Source organism: Rhipicephalus microplus, chromosome 2, assembly GCF_043290135.1.
Source record: "Rhipicephalus microplus isolate Deutch F79 chromosome 2, USDA_Rmic, whole genome shotgun sequence".
Taxonomy (NCBI): Eukaryota; Metazoa; Arthropoda; class Arachnida; order Ixodida; family Ixodidae; genus Rhipicephalus; species Rhipicephalus microplus.
Window position 1 is genome coordinate 11,741,608 of NC_134701.1, and position 13,743 is coordinate 11,755,350.

The window sequence follows — 13,743 nt, forward strand, 5'->3', positions numbered from 1 at the left end:
CGAGGCATAGTACGAACCTGTCATGAGAATGCCTTAAATAGGTCGTGCACCCACAACATCTCTGCGAGCTTCAAAACTCAACTTTCCCAGCTTAAGGCTTCGGTTTTCCCGAGGCGTTTATCGCTTCCGTTGATGAGACTATCCTGCGGAATAATAAGGCAGAGCAGAGGCAGCGACTGAATCCGAGCAACACGAATACAGAGCGTAAAAGGATAGCCATGATTCCATACAAACACCAGATACACACAGGCTCAAGAAAATCGAAAAATGAGTTGGAGTTCATGTCCTGCTCTCGGCACCATTCAAATTAATCAGCTTCACCAAATTTACAAACCCCCTGAAAACGCAGTCATCAATGGAATGCAGAGTTCAGCATAGAAACAGGTATGCGGCATGCTCCCGGAAAGTTGTCTATAGGACCGAGCAGCAACTTTCCCGGCTTGTTATGCTTGTTATGTCGGAACGAGCGGAAGGTGTCTGAATGATCGACTGAGAGAACACGCTAACAATGTTAGAAACGGGAAAGATGGTTTTTTTGCTCAGCACTGCACTGAGTGCAACTCTAGGCACCTTTTCAAGGACACAGCGACGCTGTACAAGCACAAAGACGAGCGCATCCGAGTCATTCTCGAGGCCGCGCAGATGGCACGCGAACAGGTGTCTTGCATTAGCAAGCTCTCCGTGTCTCTGTCCTAGAAGAAACTAAGGTTCCTCGACGATAGTTATAGCGCGAGAACAAAACGATGACACAGGGACAAGAAGGACACGAAGGTGTCCTTTGTGTCCTTCTTGTCTCTGTATCATCGTTTTGTACTCGCGCTATAACTAACTTCATGCCATACCAGCTAGCCCAAGCTGCCGCACTTCTAAGTTCCTCGACGGTTTCGGTGCACGCAAGTAGTTATATTTTTTTCTGTTTCGTTTTTTATAGACTTTTCTTTGCCTTTTTCTGTGCCTTTGTTTTAAATGCGAAGCATTTCTAAGCGAACTTTCGCAACTTTGAGCGTATCTATCTATCTGTCTGTCTATCTATCTATCTATCTATCTATCTATCTATCTATCTATCTATCTATCTATCTATCTATCTATCTATATATATATATATATATATATATATCTATCTAGCAGCCTACGCCTTTTAGCTCTCTTGGCCGTTTAGACAATGGTATCGATACCAAACTTGGTATGGTATAATATGACTGTATGAAGAGCATATTTGACTAGTCATAACATGAAATTTATGACATTTATGTCATGAATAACATTTCAAGGTTCTGCAGCTCTTGCGGTGGTTTCGTTCACATGGCATGTTACAAAACTGGTATGGTATGACATGATTGCATGGCGAACACAAGCGACACACCCTAACATGAAAATCATGACAGGCGTGTCATGTAACAACGTGATGCCTGCTACACTCATGATGCGCTCACGGCCGTTTCGCTAGTGTCACATATACCAACGTTGGTATTAAGGTACGTAAATAGATGACGAAGGTATGTGACTGGTGCGAACATGATAATCATGACATGCGTGTCATGTAACAACATGACTACATGCCACGCTCATGATGCGGTCGCGGCCGTCTCACTGGCTTCTCATAAACCAGATTCGGTAATACGTGACGTGAGTGTATAACGAAGGTATGTGACTTGTGCAAGCATGATAATCATGAGATGCGTGTCATGTAAAACATGACTACATGCTACGCTAATGATGCGCTCGCGGCCGTTTCGCTAGCTTCCCATGTACCAAATTCGGTATTACGTGACGCGAACGGACGACACAGGTAAATGACACGTCCGAAAAATGATGCTCATCACATGCGTGTCATGTAACAACATGACTACGTCCCACACTCATGATGCGCTTGCGGCCGTTTCGCTAGCTTCACATGTACCAAACTCGGTATTACGTAACGTCAATAGATGACAAAGGTATGTGACTGGTGCAAACACAATAATCATGAGATGCGTGTCATGTGAGAACATGACTACATGCCACAGTCAAGGCGCCAATGCATTTTGACGTGACGTGGTGCGCGTGCTCGCCGGTGTTCATTTCATAGCGTCACGCTGGCGTTGCCATGCCGGGCGCCGGTCCTGTCATATACTCGCAGGCGTGCGCCGCGCTGCGTTGCCTTGACGCATGCGCATTTCAGTGCGGCTGGCGTCTTTCCGTCACGAAAAGAGGGAGATGCAGTGTTGTCTTGGTAACACATCGGTGCGAAATGCAGCATGTCGCATTTCTCGCCCGTTGCCATTGGGCCGTGCCGACGGACGCGGGTCGCGCCTGGCGTCAGATTATATAGTGCTCGCGTTTTGCTAACGTAGTGTCGCTCTGCCCAGCGTGCGCGCGCGTCAACGCTACATTGGAGTATATTGGGCTCTTCATAATGCGCTCGCTGCCGTTTTGCTAGCTCCACATATACCAAATTTGGTGTTACGTGATGTCAGTCGATGAAGAAATATATGACTAGTGCAAACATGATAATCCTGACACGCGTGTCTATAAGAACATGACAACATACCACACTCATAGCGTGCTAACGGTCGCTTCGCTAGCTCCACCTATACTAAATTTGGTATCACATGACGTGAATTGATGACGAAGGTAAACGACACACCCAAACATAATAATCATCACACGGAAGTCATGTACGGCATAATTTACCTTCACCTCGTAACATTGTGCTGATTTTCAAGTGACATATCAACGTTTCTCGTTCATGCTTCGAATATTATCGATTCGCACTGTACATGGTATCTGCCATTTTTTGTTTTTGCTTTTCCCTTACTAATGTTTTGCTCATTGTGCCGTATGGTTTTTGTCACATGGTTACTATCTCCTCTATATATTCTCGCGCTCTGCGTGATAAACTCAGTCAGAAGTTAGCACTAGTGTCCTTCGTGTTAGCTTCGTGATAGCTTTCGCACTGATGTCACATAGGATGTATGATAAGCTCAGGGGAATAAACATAGACAAAGGTGGCTCCAGAGGTCTGGGTAGTGATCAAAAACGTATCAAGCGAAGTTTCGGAAGAGCAGTGAAAGTGGGAAGGAGACAGGATGAGCAACTACAGGAAAATTTTTATTCAGAAAGGTAAATAGAAATATCCACTAAACAAACTGAGAAAGTAATCACTGAGGATTATAAAACAGTGTGGACATACACGAATCTAATTAGACTGTTTGAGCTAGAGCTTTCTAAGGCACGTGACAAGTCACCCCAGAAAAGAAGACACAAATCCAAAAGTTGGTGGGATGAGGAAGTTAAGAGAGCCATACCAAAACGTCAGGAAGACTCTAGGGAACACAGACATGCTAAGCAGCGGGGTGAACCGACAGACGATGTTGAAAGAAAATGCGAAATCTTTCTAAGCTGTAGAAGGGATGCATTCCTTCTGATCAATGAAAAGATTAGAAGAAAGGGAGCCCAGTGGCTGGCAGAAGTACATAAAAAAGTTAGAAAGGCAGCTGCGAAATTTTGGAACCGTCTAAACTCCCCAAGAAATGACACAAGCCTAGACAGAGGTTTATAACTACAACTCAAGGTGCTAGGCTAGAAGGGGACGAAGCCATTGAATATATAAGAACAATGGTGACAGAAAAATTTCAACACAGAAGTGCTTTATGCACCACAATAGACAAGGATGAATCAAGTGGCGCAATGGCTCCATTTTCACAACAAGAGTGGGAAAGGGCTGAGAAAAGGGTTTTTAGTAGTACATCAACAGGCCCAGATGGCATTCCAATTATGCTGATAAAGACATTAGGTTCGAAGTCTAAGCAGGCTTTGAGAGAGGCAGTGAGCAAAATAATAATCTATGGAGAAGTTCCCGTTAAATGGAAATTTAGGAGGATGAGCATGATCTATAAAGGAAACGGGGACAAAGCTGAAATAAACTACTACCGTTCTATAACAGTGACATCAGTGGTCTACAGGCTGGCGATGCAGATTATAAGGGAAAGACTGCAGGCATGGATAGAGGATGAGGGGGCGCTGGGGGAACTGCAGAATGGGTTTCGGAAACACAGGACGTTGGAAAACAATCTGTTCTCACTGACGCAGTGCATCGAAATAGCAGAAAAGGAACACAGGCCCCTGTGGCTAGCATTTTTGGATATCTTGGGAGCGTACGATAGCGTGGTTCAAGAGGAATTGTGAGGAATACTGGACACACTAGGCGTGGAAGATGTAGTCAATAATCTTTTAAAGAATACCTATAAAGTTAACAAGGTAATTCTAAAGTGGGAAAAACAGGTATCGAAGCTTGCAGAGGTAAAACGGGGACTTAGGCAGGGGTGTCCCCTGTCACCCTTGTTACTCATGATGTACCTACAAAGAATAGAGGCCAAATTAGAGGGAAGTGGACTGGGCTTCAACCTCTCTTTCGTCAAACAAGGAAAACTCATTGAACAGGCACTACCAGCATTGATATACGCAGATGATATAGTGCTAATGGCCGACAACGAGGAAGATTTGCAGAGATTGGTGGACATCTGCGGTAATGAGGGAGATAGATTAGATTTCAGATTCAGTAAGAAAAAATCAGCAGCCATGATTGTTAATGACAATGAAGGTAGTGAGCTTAGAATACAGGAGGTCACGCTAGCGATAACAGATAGATACAAATATCTGGGCGAATGGATAAGCAATGGGGCCGAGTACCTAAGGGAAAACAAAATATCCGTGACGACTAAATGTAACAGGAATGCAGCGGTAATGAAAAACAGGGAACTGTGGAATAACCATAGGTATGATGTTGTGAGAGGAATATGGAAAGGGGTCATGGTTTCTGGTCTAACGTTCGGCAATGCGGTCTTGTACATGAGATCATAAGTTCAAGCAAGATTAGAAATTAAGACACATGGAATAGGTAGGCTTGCCTTAGGAGCTCACGGGAATACACCAAATCAGGGAGTACAAGGTGATATTTATTTCATTTATTTCACAATACTGCAGGCCAGCATGGCCCAGGCAGGAGTGGAATTACAGAAAAAAAAAAAGAATACAGAAATCAGTGATAACAACACTGGCAGCGCAAGCAATATATCACAACACTCGTAGCATAACAGTTTAACAGTAATATGACAGCAATATAAAAGTTTATAACGCAGCATAACAGCAATATAACAGTTACAATGATTCAATGTTCAATACAACACAAATATTGCTCAAGGACTTCGTCAAAATCGTCTGCCTCGCAAACGAACTTAGGTAGACTGTTCCAATCCGAGACAGTGCGGGGGAAAAAACTCTGTTTGAGTGCCTCTGTTTTGGCAAAAATGTGTTGTAGGGTGTGTTTGTGAGCGTTGCGCGTAGTTCTCGCTGTAGTGGTCTTTAAATATGAAGGTGCAGACATACCAAGTTTTCCGTTAAAAATATTGCGCAAGAATTTAAGTCGACTGATTTTTCTGCGGACAGCCAAGGTGGGGATGTTATTAGCATTCATGAGTTGAGTTGGTGAATCTAGTCTTTTGTACTTATTGAATATAAATCTGATGGCTTTCTTTTGTAGCGCTTCTAAGCTCTGTATGTCTTTTTTCGTGTACGGATCCCATACAACGGACGCATACTCCAATTTAGGTCTGATAATTGCATTATACGCTTGAAGTTTAACATTCACAGTTGCCTTTGCAAGCTTCCTTTTCAAAAAGCACAGCTTCCGAAAAGCTGAAGTGCATATTGACGAAATGTGTGCTCGCCACGTCATATCACTTGAAAGAGTGATCCCTAAATACTTATACTGCGTTACCGATTGAATGGGTGAGCCATGAATATTGTAGGTAAACACACTAGGATTTGTTTTTCGCGTTATATTTATGAGCACTGTTTTATCAACGTTTAATTCCATGTCCCATGCTGCGCACCAGCATTCAATGTTGCGAAGAGCTTGCTGTAATAGGTTATGGTCGTCAGATCAGGTTATTTCTTTAAACACAACACAATCATCCGCGAAAAGCTTAATAGACACTGTGTCAGGGATTGCTTGCACTAAATCATTTACATATATAAGGAATAATAGTGGCCCCAACACACTTCCCTGTGGCACACCAGAAGTGACATTAAGCATCCCAGATACACTAGATTTAATTTCGACGAACTGTTTTCTATTAGTTAAATAAGATTCAACCCACTTAATAAGATAAAGCGGCAATCCTATGTTACGTAATTTCAGAAGTAATTTACTATGCGGAACCTTATCAAACGCTTTAGAAAAATCGAGTAGAAGTATATCAGTTTGCCCTGATCGATCTAAAACTGCCATAAAATCATGGATAGTTATAACCAATTGCGTTGTTGTGGACAATCCCTTCCGAAATCCATGTTGGCAAGGGGACAAGATGTTATTATCCGCTAAGAAGCACTGAATATTTTGAGCCACTATGTGTTCTAGTAACTTGCAACTTACTGAAGTTAAGGAAACCGGTCTGTAATTAGAAACAATTGATTTATCTCCCTTCTTATGGATGGGCACTGTAGTGGACGCTGAGTGCTATGTTAATCCTCTAATGGATGGCGCTGTCGGCATGCGCGCGCCACCTCATGTGGGGTATATAGCAGGGGGGCAGTTGGGAATAAAGGGGGTCTTCTTGTTGTTGCTATGAGCCATGCTCGTGTCTTACTCGGCGTCTCTGAACATGGTGTCAGAAGTGGGCGTCTAACGCGGAGTTATGGAGGAGACAGACGCCGGACCTTCTCAGCTCAACTTCATTCACGTCGGTACACCGGGACTTCAGCCTCCGTCGCCTTTCAACTTCACCAGCCCTGGGGAATGGACAACATGGATAACGAGGTACGAAGATTACGCCTTCGCGGCCGGTATCAACACAGCCACCGACGAGGTGCAGGTGCGAACTCTTTTATATTGCATGGGTTCCCAAGCACGTAGCGTCTTGTCGTCGCTAGGACTGTCTGCTCCGGAAAACCGCCCGTTTGCGGAAGTCAAGGCTAAGCTCACTTCGCATTTTGTCCACCCTATCAATGAGATTTACGAGAGCCGCCGATTTCACCGCCGAGTGCAACAACTTGGGGAGCCGGTTGATGAATTTTTCACCGCGCTCAGGAATCTTGTCAAGCGTTGTGGGTACAACAACGCCGAGATCGAAGACCGCCTTGTGCGAGACAAGTTTGTCGTTGGATTGCGGAATGAGAAGCTATCGGATCAGTTGTGCCGATGTACGAAACTTACAGCTGAGGAAGCGTTGTGCCAAGCGCGTGTTCATGAAGAAGCCGAAAAAGAGCGTCTATCCCGTGAAATTCCCAGCGAGAACGGGGCCTTTGACAGCTTAAACGTGGACGCGGCGCAACGCGCGAAGAACGCTTCATCGCGTCGCAGCAAATCTGTGCAGCCAACTCAGTCTACTTGCGATTACTGCGGCCGTGGTCACCACTCTCGAAAAGAATGCCCAGCTCGCAAAGCCACATGCAATTTCTGCAAGAAGCAAGGTCATTTTATTGCTGTTTGCCGGGCCAAGCATCGGAAAGAGCTGTTAGGCTCAGTGGAACTTCACGCGCTCAGTACGCGTCGGGCACGATATGCCGACATTCACGTGAATGGTCACCTCGCACACTTCAAGATAGACTCAGGGGCCGAAATAACGGTGGTTTCACCTTCTTTTCCGGCATTACCTACTGTTTTGGATAAAGTGGACGCCGAGGTATCCGGTCCTGGAAATCAAAGGCTGCACGTTCTGGGATCTTTCACTGCTACCTTGCAGTGGCGTAACAAAGTGTCTGTGCAAAGACTGTATGTTATCAAGAACCAGACGACACACCTCCTGGGATTACCAGCAATTGAAGACTTGGGCATCGTTCAGTTTTTGGACTCTGTGGATGGTATTCCGTCATCTCAATCAAAAATTTTTCGTGGGCTTGGCGAAGTACAGGAAGAATACCACATCCGCGTCGCTCAAGATGCTCGTCCCTTTTCATTAAGTGTTCCTCGACGAATACCTCTGCCTCTGCTAGAGCATGTGAAGAAGGAATTGGATGAAATGGAAACCCAAGGAGTCATTCGCAAGGTTGACACGCCTACCGCATGGTGTTCAGGCCTCGTCGTCGTGCCGAAGTCGTCGGGCGGGTACAGGCTCTGTGTCGACTTGACGAAGCTTAACAAGGTTATCCAGCGGGAACGCTACATTCTGCCGACAGTTGAAGACATCTTAGGTCAGCTTGGTGGGGCACAAATTTTTTCCAAGCTCGATGCAAGATCCAGCTTCCACCAAATAAAACTAACTCGTGAGAGTGAAGAACTGACGACATTCATCACACCTTTTGGCCGATATTGCTACAAGCGTCTTCCCTTTGGCATTGCGACAGCACCCGAGTATTTCCAACGCTTCATGTCGAGACTGCTCGAAGGCATCACCGGAGTCGTCAACATGATAGACGACATACTCGTCTTTGGTAGGAACCATCAAGAGCACGACCAGCGTCTAGCTGACGTCTTGGCACGGTTGACTCAAGCGGGTGTCACTCTTAATGAAAAGAAGTGTCAGTTCAGGGTCTCTTCTGTCAAGTTCTTAGGAGTTGTCGTCAGCCAGCAAGGAATTAGTCCAGACCCGGACAAAGTCAAGGCTATCATGGATCTCCCACCACCAATCGATGTTAGTGGTGTTCGCCGATTACTTGGAATGGTAAACCATGTGGCTCGATTCATTCCAAAACTGTCTGAGATCTCCGCACCTATTCGTGCACTCCTCAACAAGAATAACGCGTGGAGCTGGAGTTACAACCAAGAGGAAGCGTTCAAGAAGATAAAGTCTTTGCTCAGCTCCGACACATGTATGGCTATGTACAATCCCCATTACCCAACTATAGTATCGGCTGACGCAAGCTCTCATGGCCTTGGTGCCGTTTTACTCCAAGATCAACCGTCAGGAATTCGACGAGCAGTTGCCTATGCTTCCAGATCTCTCACTACTACAGAAGGACGCTACAGTCAAACGGAAAAGGAGTCTCTGGCTGTCACATGGGCTGTCACCAGGTTCGATCAATACCTACGTGGACTAAGCTTTGAGGTCGAATCCGATCACCTTCCGCTTGTAGCTCTCCTGTCAAGTAAAGATCTGGACATCTTGCCACCTCGAATTCAACGTATGCGAATAAAACTGATGCGCTATCAGTTCGCCGTCAAGTATGTTCCTGGAAAACTGCTAGCCACAGCGGACACACTATCAAGAGCACCCTGCGACTTGCCAACTTCTAAAGCAGTCAGCAGCTTGGAAGTCTATATAGGGGAAGTTCTCAAGGAGCTACCTTTACAACTGGAAAATCAGCTAGACGAGATCCGTCGTCTTCAAGCTCAAGATAGCGAGTGTTCTTCTATTATGACTTATTGTGAGAAAGGCTGGCCGTCCAAGAAGAGAGTTCCGACCCATTTAGCACCATACTGGAAGGAGCGAGAAAGACTGAGTGTGTACGATGGGTTACTCTTACTGGATCGCCGCATTGTCATCCCGTCAGCCCAACGCAAGGACATTCTCGCACTACTGCACGAAGGACATCAAGGTGTCCGCCGCTGTCAAGTGCGCGCCCGCGAGTGCGTTTGGTGGCCCCATTGCAGCCAGCATATTGAGGACCTTGTGGCTCAATGTGCTAAGTGTGCTGAGACGCGAACCTTGCGTTCTGAGCCACTGTCACCAACGCCAACACCGGAACGACCATGGCAACGCCTGGGAATCGACTTGTTCCACCTGGAAGGACGCGACTACGTCCTCATTGTCGACTACTACTCCCGATTTCCAGAAATAGTCACACTGGGAACTTCATCAGCAAAAGCGGTTGTTGCTGCGGTCAAGAGTTGTTTTGCCCGTTTTGGGATACCAGACGTTGTGCGGACGGACAATGGACCTCAATTCTCGTCCAAGGAGTTCGCCGACTTTGCAACGGCGTATCGATTCTGCCACGAGACCAGCAGCCCTCGATACCCTCAGAGTAACGGAGAGGTAGAGCGCATGGTGCGTACCGTGAAAGATTTGCTGAAGAAAAGCCCGGATCCGTACCTCGCTCTACTCGCATACCGAGACACACCTGGAGTTTCGGGCGTCTCTCCAGCTCAGTTACTCATGGGAAGGAGACTACAAACTCGTCTTCCGGTTCTGCCTGAACGACTTCTTCCGGCCTTACCCAATCACGAGGAATTTCAAGCACAGGATACTGCGGCGAAGTTGAAACAGGCGAAGGACTACAATAGCCGTCACAGTACTACTCCTCTGATTTCTCTCAGTATGGGGGAGGATGTGTGGATAAAGGATTTAGGTTGCAGCGGTCGTGTCCTCAGCCCAGCTCAGCGACCAAGGTCATATGTGGTCGAGACTCAAAGTGGTGTTGTCCAGAGGAACCGTTGCCATCTGGTGCCGTTTGTAGATGACCAAAATGTCCAACAGCAAGCATCAATGGCTTCATCACCGACGCATGGAACCTTGTCATCAAATCCGCCAAGAGACTCAGCCTCGACCTCAGCGTCGGAATCATTGTCTCCAAGTGCTTCAAGTGCTTCGTGCGCATCACCTGTGCCGCCTGTGAAGATGCCTCCCTCGCCTGAAGTGCAGACGCTACCTGTGCAAGCAAGTGCGCCTCAGTGTGATGAACCTAAGCGTACGCGTTCTGGCCGTGCCGTGAAACCGCCGCGCAGGTTGAACATGTAACTATCCCGGGAGGGAAGATGTAGTGGACGCTGAGTGCTATGTTAATCCTCTAATGGATGGCGCTGTCGGCATGCGCGCGCCACCTCATGTGGGGTATATAGCAGGGGGGCAGTTGGGAATAAAGGGGGTCTTCTTGTTGTTGCTATGAGCCATGCTCGTGTCTTACTCGGCGTCTCTGAACAGGCACAACACGCGCAATCTTCCAGTCACCCGGAACTTCACCACTACGCAATGATTTATTAAATACCTCTGTCAAGAAATCAGTTATCTGTGTAGAATAGCGCTTTAAAAATGTATTTGGGATTTGGTCTGGTCCTATACTTTTTTTGGTGCTCAGTTTTCTTAGTAAAATCAAAACACCCTCCCTTGTGACAGTGGGAATGTTCACCTCGTTAACAATAGCTGGCAGAGGTACATAAGCATTGGAAAAAGTGAAGACGCTGTGAAAATATTCATTGAATGCCTGCGATATTAAGAAGCCGTCAGTTTCGTATTTGCCGTCCAGTTTAATTCTATTCACTGTTTCATTGGTTTGAGCCAGAAATCTCCAGAATTTAGCAGGATCTTCTTTAATGAATGAAGGGAGAGTGACTTGATAGTAATGTGTCCTAGCATCATTTACTTTGGTCGCCAAATTTCTTTTCAAAACCTCAAATTTTTCGGGTGCTACGTTTTTACGCTTTCTAAGTCGCTTGATTCTGCGTTTAATGTGGATAATCTCCCGAGATATCCATGGATGTTTACGGTTCTGGCGTACCTTCCGGAAGGGGACAAACTGCTGAATGGAGAACCAGACCGCACTTTTAAATCGCATCCACAATGCATGGACATCATCGTGCGTGCTGTAGCTTAGTACACTGTCTAAGTAATCTGTGATTGCTGTATCATCGGCGCGATCAAAATCTTTGACATCCACTGAATTTGTACTCGAACGCACTACAGAGCATCGATAAGGCCAAGAGAAAAACAACAAACTGTGGTCTGACACTCCTTTTTCAACTGTGATAACACCATTTAAAAAGATATCGCTGACAAAGAATAAGTCCAAGACAGCACTGTTGCGCGTAGGCTCACAGACAATTTGGTCAAGGTTCAGAGCTAACATTGCGTCTAAAACAACATCACTCGATTTATATTGCCCGTAAGCTAAGTTCTTCCATTTGATAGCTGGAAGGTTGAAGTCACCTGTAATCATGATGTGACGTGTACGGTTTAAAAGGAGATGGTCGTAAAGCTGTTCGAGAAAAGAATCTGAGACTTCCGGGGCTTTATAAACAACACAAAGCATAAAGGTTAAACCATTTACAGTGACGTTGAGGAACAGGCTTTCGTGATCGGCAATCTGATTGATCAAACATACATCAATACCAAGTTTACAAATAACCGCAACTCCTCCGCCACGTGTGCCTCGATCACGCCTGTGCATCTGATAGCCGGGAGGAATAATTTCGTCATCTCGTACACCATCATGCAACCAAGTCTCAGTGATAACAACCACATGAGGGTCGTACGTCAAAAGCAATAGTTCTAATTTATCCGCTTTGTTCACAATGCTTCTTGCGTTGAAAGATAGCATACGAAGGTTCTTAAATGCAGACGGTGAAAGCTACGCTGTTTGCGTAGGATCTTTGCCAGATCGAACAATGACACGCGTGTTCGAAACATCATCCCATGCGTAGAACTGTGAATCAACACGCAATTTATCCTTTACCAGCGCAATCCTCTTGCCTTGCTCTTTCTCGACTTTGGCGCTTTGCCATAGCAGTTTTCGTTTTCTTAGCGTGTCAGCAGAAAAGTCATTTTGCACGGAAATTTGTGTTCCCTTCAGCTTTTTGCAGTTCCGCAGCACTTCCTGTTTTTCCGTATAATTTTGAAAAAACAGAATTACAGGTCGCTTTCCAGCACGTTTTCCCAAACGGTGTATTCTAGCAACAGACAAGCACTTTACGCCGAGCCTATCCTCGAACACCTCTTTTATTACCTTCTGCCGTAGAACATCCTCCGTTTCATTCGCTCGCTCCTCTATGCCAAACACAACAAGGTTCGACATCCGACTCCGGTCTTCCAGATCTGTAAGCTTTTCCTGCTGCAGCATGAGTGTTTGCTGAATTTTTTCAACCGAATTGTTGAGAGTTTCAAAACTGTCCACTTTCCGGGCTATTTCTCTTACATTTGTTTCTAATTTGGTCATTCGGGTCGAGAAAGAGCTAACACTTTTCTCGGCAACTTCCAACCGCTGTTTAAGCTCTGCTAAATCTTCCCTAATAGCCTGCTGGCCCTGTATTAGTGTCTGGAGCATTTCAGTATTGGTAGGACCTGGATTCAATTCCACATCACCACAGAGTAGCAGTTTGCACACATGGTAGCACTCGTACGCCAAAGCAATCAAAGTCCGTGGGCACGGCACGACAACAACACCTCTTTCATCACTACAGTATGAACCAACACAACTAACCTGGAACAAGAATGCGGGACGCATGGTTAATGGTCCGCTTCTCGAGTTTTCGCCGTGCCCACTGAAGAATCCGATTTGAAGCTGTTCTTTTATATGCGTTGAACTGGCCGATGTCACGCATGCGCTGCCGATATCCTGTCCAAGATACGAGGTCCAGTTGATGGCAAATTCCGTGAAGTTGTCGCCTGTTCCATAAGCATGCGAAGCGCAGGTGCGATTCGGCGGTGTCCAAGAAGCAGCGACAATTGGCAGCAAAGCCATCTGGAACAAGAATGCGGGACGCATGGTTAATGGTCCGCTTCTCGAGTTTTCGCCGTGCCCACTGAAGAATCCGATTTGAAGCTGTTCTTTTATATGCGTTGAACTGGCCGATGTCACGCATGCGCTGCCGATATCCTGTCCAAGATACGAGGTCCAGTTGATGGCAAATTCCGTGAAGTTGTCGCCTGTTCCATAAGCATGCGAAGCGCAGGTGCGATTCGGCGGTGTCCAAGAAGCAGCGACAATTGGCAGCAAAGCCATCTGGAACAAGAATGCGGGACGCATGGTTAATGGTCCGCTTCTCGAGTTTTCGCCGTGCCCACTGAAGAATCCGATTTGAAGCTGTTCTTTTATATGCGTTGAACTGGCCGA